Here is a 5000-nt window from a genome sequence, read left to right on the forward strand (position 1 = left end):
CTCTGAAAAGTCGAAAAAATGACTAAGTCCAACTTGGTCTACCAGTGGTAGGCTCGAAAAGTTGAAAAAATGACTAAGTCCCACTTGGTCTACCAGTGGTAGGCTCGAAAAGTTGAAAAAATGACTAAGTCCAACTTGGTCTACCAGTGGTAGGCTCGAAAAGTTGAAAAAATGACTAAGTCCAACTTGGTCTACCAGTGGTAAGCTCGAAAAGTTGAAAAAATGACTAAGTCCAACTTGGTCTACCAGTGGTAGCTCTGAAAAGTCGAAAAAATGACTAAGTCCAACTTGGTCTACCAGTGGTAGCTCTGAAAAGTCGAAAAAATGACTAAGTCCAACTTGGTCTACCAGTGGTATGCTCGAAAAGTTGAAAAAATGACTAAGTCCAACTTGGTCTACCAGTGGTAGGCTCGAAAAGTTGAAAAAATGACTAAGTCCAACTTGGTCTACCAGTGGTAAGCTCGAAAAGTTGAAAAAATGACTAAGTCCAACTTGGTCTACCAGTGGTAGCTCTGAAAAGTCGAAAAAATGACTAAGTCCAACTTGGTCTACCAGTGGTAGCTCTGAAAAGTCGAAAAAAATGACTAAGTCCAACTTGGTCTACCAGTGGTAGGCTCGAAAAGTTGAAAAAATGACTAAGTCCAACTTGGTCTACCAGTGGTAAGCTCGAAAAGTCGAAAAAATGACTAAGTCCAACTTGGTCTACCAGTGGTAGGCTCGAAAAAGCTGAAAAAATGACTAAGTCCAACTTGGTCTACCAGTGGTAGGCCCGAAAAAGCTGAAAAAATGACTAAGTCCCACTCGGTCTACCAGTGGTAGGTCGAAAAAGTGCGAAATTTTTCTAAGTCCCCACTTTTGGTCTACCATTTCACGCCAAAAACTAGTGAGGGTGGCGAGCTCCAGGATTTCTGACCCCCTTCGCCCGACTCCCTTGCCCGACGAAGGTGCACTCCGGTCGGCCTCGGAGCGAGTTCGCCCGCGCTCTGGAGGATTTTTCGTCGGGGGGTTTTTCAAAGGGGTGCCGTCGGACTGTTGAGGAGAGTGGCAATCTATAGGGGTCCAAGCACTGGAGATGATTCTCCATTCATTTCTAAGCATGGCAGAGCTTAAATAAAGCCCCATTAATAGTTCCAAAGTGGATTTTTGGACACTATAACACGGACCCGATCCTACCCGACCATGAAGCTCCGCAGGTCGGCCTCCGTCCCGCCCCCCGCCCCCCAGGCGGTACGGAGGAAAAACCAAACTTCCAGAGACGGTTCCAGGGGGGGTATCTCTTTTATTATTTTGACCCGATCGAATGGACTACCAAGCCCGCCTGGGTAGGCAACCGCGCGGCCCTCCGTGGCCACTGTGCGCGGTGCGTTCCTACCCGACCCAGCGGGTTAGCCTCCAGGGGGGTCCTCCGTCAGGGGGAGGACCTTTCCGAACCTATCCGAGGGAGTCGTAGACGGCCCGTCTATATCGCAATCTGCCCTAACACGATAACCGGTCGGCCCGGAGCCGTCGGACTCGATGCCTCGGTGGTCCTCGCGGCCCCCGAGCTCCAGCACCCGGCTTCAAAAAGCTCCGGACCCCCGGTTTCGGAACGAGCGTTTCCTTGTTATCCCCGAAGCAAGCGGGAACTCGCGCAGCGGAGTTGCCACACTAATTTCCACTGGGAGCAATGAGGGGTGAGCTCGGACGAGCCTCTCCGCCCGTCCCCCCCTCCCCGGGGGGTTCTTCGGACGGTACGGGGCCGATCCCTCTCCCCTCTAAGAACCAATGGTTTTTTCTGTGACAAAAACCACTCGCAGCAACCTGGTTGATCCTGCCAGTAACATATGCTTGTCTCAAAGATTAAGCCATGCAGGTCTAAGTGCACACGGAAGGTACAGTGAAACTGCGAATGGCTCATTAAATCAGTTATGGTTCCTTTGATCGCTCCACACGTTACTCGGATAACTGTGGTAATTCCAGAGCTAATACATGCAAACGAGCGCTGACCGGTCCTCTCTCGGGGGGGCCGGGATGCGTGCATTTATCAGACCCAAAACCCACCCGGGGGGACCCGCGAGGGTTTCCCCCGGCCCTTTGGTGACTCTAGATAACCTCGGGTCGATCGCGCGCCCACCGCGGCGGCGACGTCTCATTCGAATGTCTGCCCTATCAGCTGTCGATGGTAGCATAGGGGGCTACCATGGTGACCACGGGTAACGGGGAATCAGGGTTCGATTCCGGAGAGGGAGCCTGAGAAATGGCTACCACATCCAAGGAAGGCAGCAGGCGCGCAAATTACCCATTACCGACACGGTGAGGTAGTGACGAAAAATAACGATGCAGGTCTCTTTCGAGGCCCTGTAATCGGAATGAACGTATCCTAAACACATGGGTGAGGACCCATTGGAGGGCAAGTCTGGTGCCAGCAGCCGCGGTAATTCCAGCTCCAATAGCGTATATTAAATTTGCTGCAGTTAAAAAGCTCGTAGTTGGACTTCGGGAGTGGGCTGGCGGTCCGCCGCGAGGCGAGCTACCGCCTGTCCCAGACCCTGCCTCCCGGCGCCCCCCGGATGCCCTTGGTTGGGTGTCCGGTCCTCAGGGGTCCGGAGCGTTTACTTTGAAAAAATCAGAGTGTTCAAAGCGGGCACCAAACTCGCCTGAATGCCTGAGCTAGGAATAATGGAATAGGACTCCGGTTCTATTTTGTGGGTTTCCTGAACCAGGGCCATGATTAAGAGGGACGGCCGGGGGCATTCGTATTGCGCCGCTAGAGGTGAAATTCTTGGACCGGCGCAAGACGGACGAAAGCGAAAGCATTTGCCAAGAATGTTTTCATTAATCAAGAACGAAAGTCGGAGGTTCGAAGACGATCAGATACCGTCGTAGTTCCGACCGTAAACTATGCCGACCCGCGATCCGGCGGCGTTATTCCCATGACCCGCCGGGCAGCGTGCGGGGAAACCAGAGTCTTTGGGTTCCGGGGGGAGTATGGTTGCAAAACTGAAACTTAAAGGAATTGACGGAAGGGCACCACCAGGAGTGGAGCCTGCGGCTTAATTTGACTCAACACGGGGAACCTCACCCGGCCCGGACACGGAAAGGATTGACAGACTGATGGCTCTTTCTCGATTCTGTGGGTGGTGGTGCATGGCCGTTCTTAGTTGGTGGAGTGATTTGTCTGGTTAATTCCGATAACGAACGAGATTCCTTCGTGCTAAATAGTTACGCGGCCCCCCGCGGTCGCGGTTAACTTCTTAGAGGGACCAGTGGCGTATAGCCACGCGAGATGGAGCAATAACAGGTCTGTGATGCCCTTAGATGTCCGGGGCTGCACGCGCGCCACAATGGCCGGGCCAGCGTGTGCCTACCCTACGCCGAGAGGCGCGGGTAATCCGCTTAAACCCGTTCGTGACGGGGATTGGGGATTGCAATTATTCCCCATGAACGAGGAATTCCCAGTAAGTGCGGGTCATCAGCTCGCGCTGATTAAGTCCCTGCCCTTTGTACACACCGCCCGTCGCTACTACCGATTGGATGGTTATGTGAGGTCCTCGGATCGGCCACGCCGGGGCTCCTTCGCGGGGCCTTGGTGCTGTGCTGAAAAGTCGATCGAACTTGATCATCTAGAGGAAGTAAAAGTCGTAACAAGGTTTCCGTAGGTGAACCTGCGGAAGGATCATTACCGGGACTTGGGTTGGTAGTGCCTCCCAGTAGGCGCGACTCCCATTTCCACAAACAAAAATGTTCAAGCCACGGCCCGACGTCGGGAACTACAGGGATTCCCTTCGGCCTTTTAATGACTTGAAAAAACGGTGTCCTGAGCAAAAACGTGTTTTACGGCCAAAGGGAGACGGGTACCTGGCCCCCGAAGTCCGTCTGCGGGGTTTCTTACTCCGGAGGCGGCTCGGCGGCGCGGTTTGATGACCCCGAGTTCGCTTAGGCGTTCCGGGGCGCCCGTACCCGCGGCTGCCGTAAAACATTATTTCAAACCGTCACTTTTGTGTCTGTTGGTTACATGGCTTCGAAAACAAAAACAAACCATAAAGAGTACAACTCTTAGCGGTGGATCACTTGGCTCGTGCGTCGATGAAGAACGCAGCCAGCTGCGAGAACTAATGTGAATTGCAGGACACATTGATCATCGACACTTTGAACGCACATTGCGGCCCCGGGTCAATCCCGGGGCCACGCCTGTCTGAGGGTCGCTATTCCAATCTATCGGACCTTTTTGTTCCGTCTCCCTCTTCCCTCCGGGGAAGAGTTAAGAGACGGTTCGAGGGGACCGCGGCTGGAGGTTCGCAGGTGCCCGCACCTTCGTCTTCCTAAAAGCAGACTCGGTCAGGTTCCCTTCTCGTTCGGGACTCGACAAAAGCCGCTCGACGGGCTTGATCGCGGGGGAAGACTTTCGTCCACCCTCTCGTCTTCGTCTCCGTTGCCCAGCAATGGGTCTCGGAGGCCGGCTTTCCACACACCGTCCTCTACCGTTCCTCGTTCCGGCGAGGGAGAGGTGGCGGAGGTCCGTGGAGAGACGTCGTAGCGACGGCTGCCGGTGGGTTTTACCCTCTCTGGCTGCCCGTTATGCGCGCCGTCTCTCCGTCAGCGGATCTCCGTCCTCCCTCTCCTTTTCGTTCGGGCCGAGTGCGCGGCAAAAGAGAGGTTGGTAGGAACGCTCCGGTAGAAGGCGAAGAGGGGGGCTTAAGTTTTTTCTTCCCGTTTTCATCCCGTCCTCCGGCCGAATCGAACCTCCCCGTCTTGAAGGGTTCCTCCGAACGGTTTCCAGCCAGACCGCGAGGGGTGGTTCCCACCCTCCCTCGCGGCGGCGTACGCCTGGCGACGACAGCCCTTCGAGCGCGACCTCAGATCAGACGAGACGACCCGCTGAATTTAAGCATATTACTAAGCGGAGGAAAAGAAACTAACAAGGATTCCCCTAGTAGCGGCGAGCGAAGAGGGAAGAGCCCAGCGCCGAATCCCCCGTCCTTCACGGGCGTCGGGACATGTGGCGTATAGAAGTCCGTATC

General features: G+C 54.5%; 2 non-coding genes and 1 pseudogene across 2 annotated transcripts; all 3 read left to right on the forward strand.

The window, feature by feature from the left end:
- The first annotated feature begins 1797 nt into the window (after positions 1 to 1797).
- On the forward strand, positions 1798 to 3661 carry LOC125787095 (18S ribosomal RNA). Its single transcript, XR_007429013.1, has one exon. It is a non-coding gene; the product is annotated as an 18S ribosomal RNA (ribosomal RNA).
- Positions 3662 to 4030: 369 nt separating this feature from the next.
- LOC125787081 (5.8S ribosomal RNA) lies at positions 4031 to 4184 on the forward strand. Its single transcript, XR_007429001.1, has one exon. It is a non-coding gene; the product is annotated as a 5.8S ribosomal RNA (ribosomal RNA).
- Positions 4185 to 4830: 646 nt separating this feature from the next.
- The window catches only part of LOC125787106 (28S ribosomal RNA), a 5661-nt pseudogene continuing 5491 nt past the window's right edge, over positions 4831 to 5000 (forward strand).

This window comes from Astyanax mexicanus, chromosome 22 (genome assembly GCF_023375975.1).
Source record: "Astyanax mexicanus isolate ESR-SI-001 chromosome 22, AstMex3_surface, whole genome shotgun sequence".
Taxonomy (NCBI): domain Eukaryota; kingdom Metazoa; phylum Chordata; class Actinopteri; order Characiformes; family Acestrorhamphidae; genus Astyanax; species Astyanax mexicanus.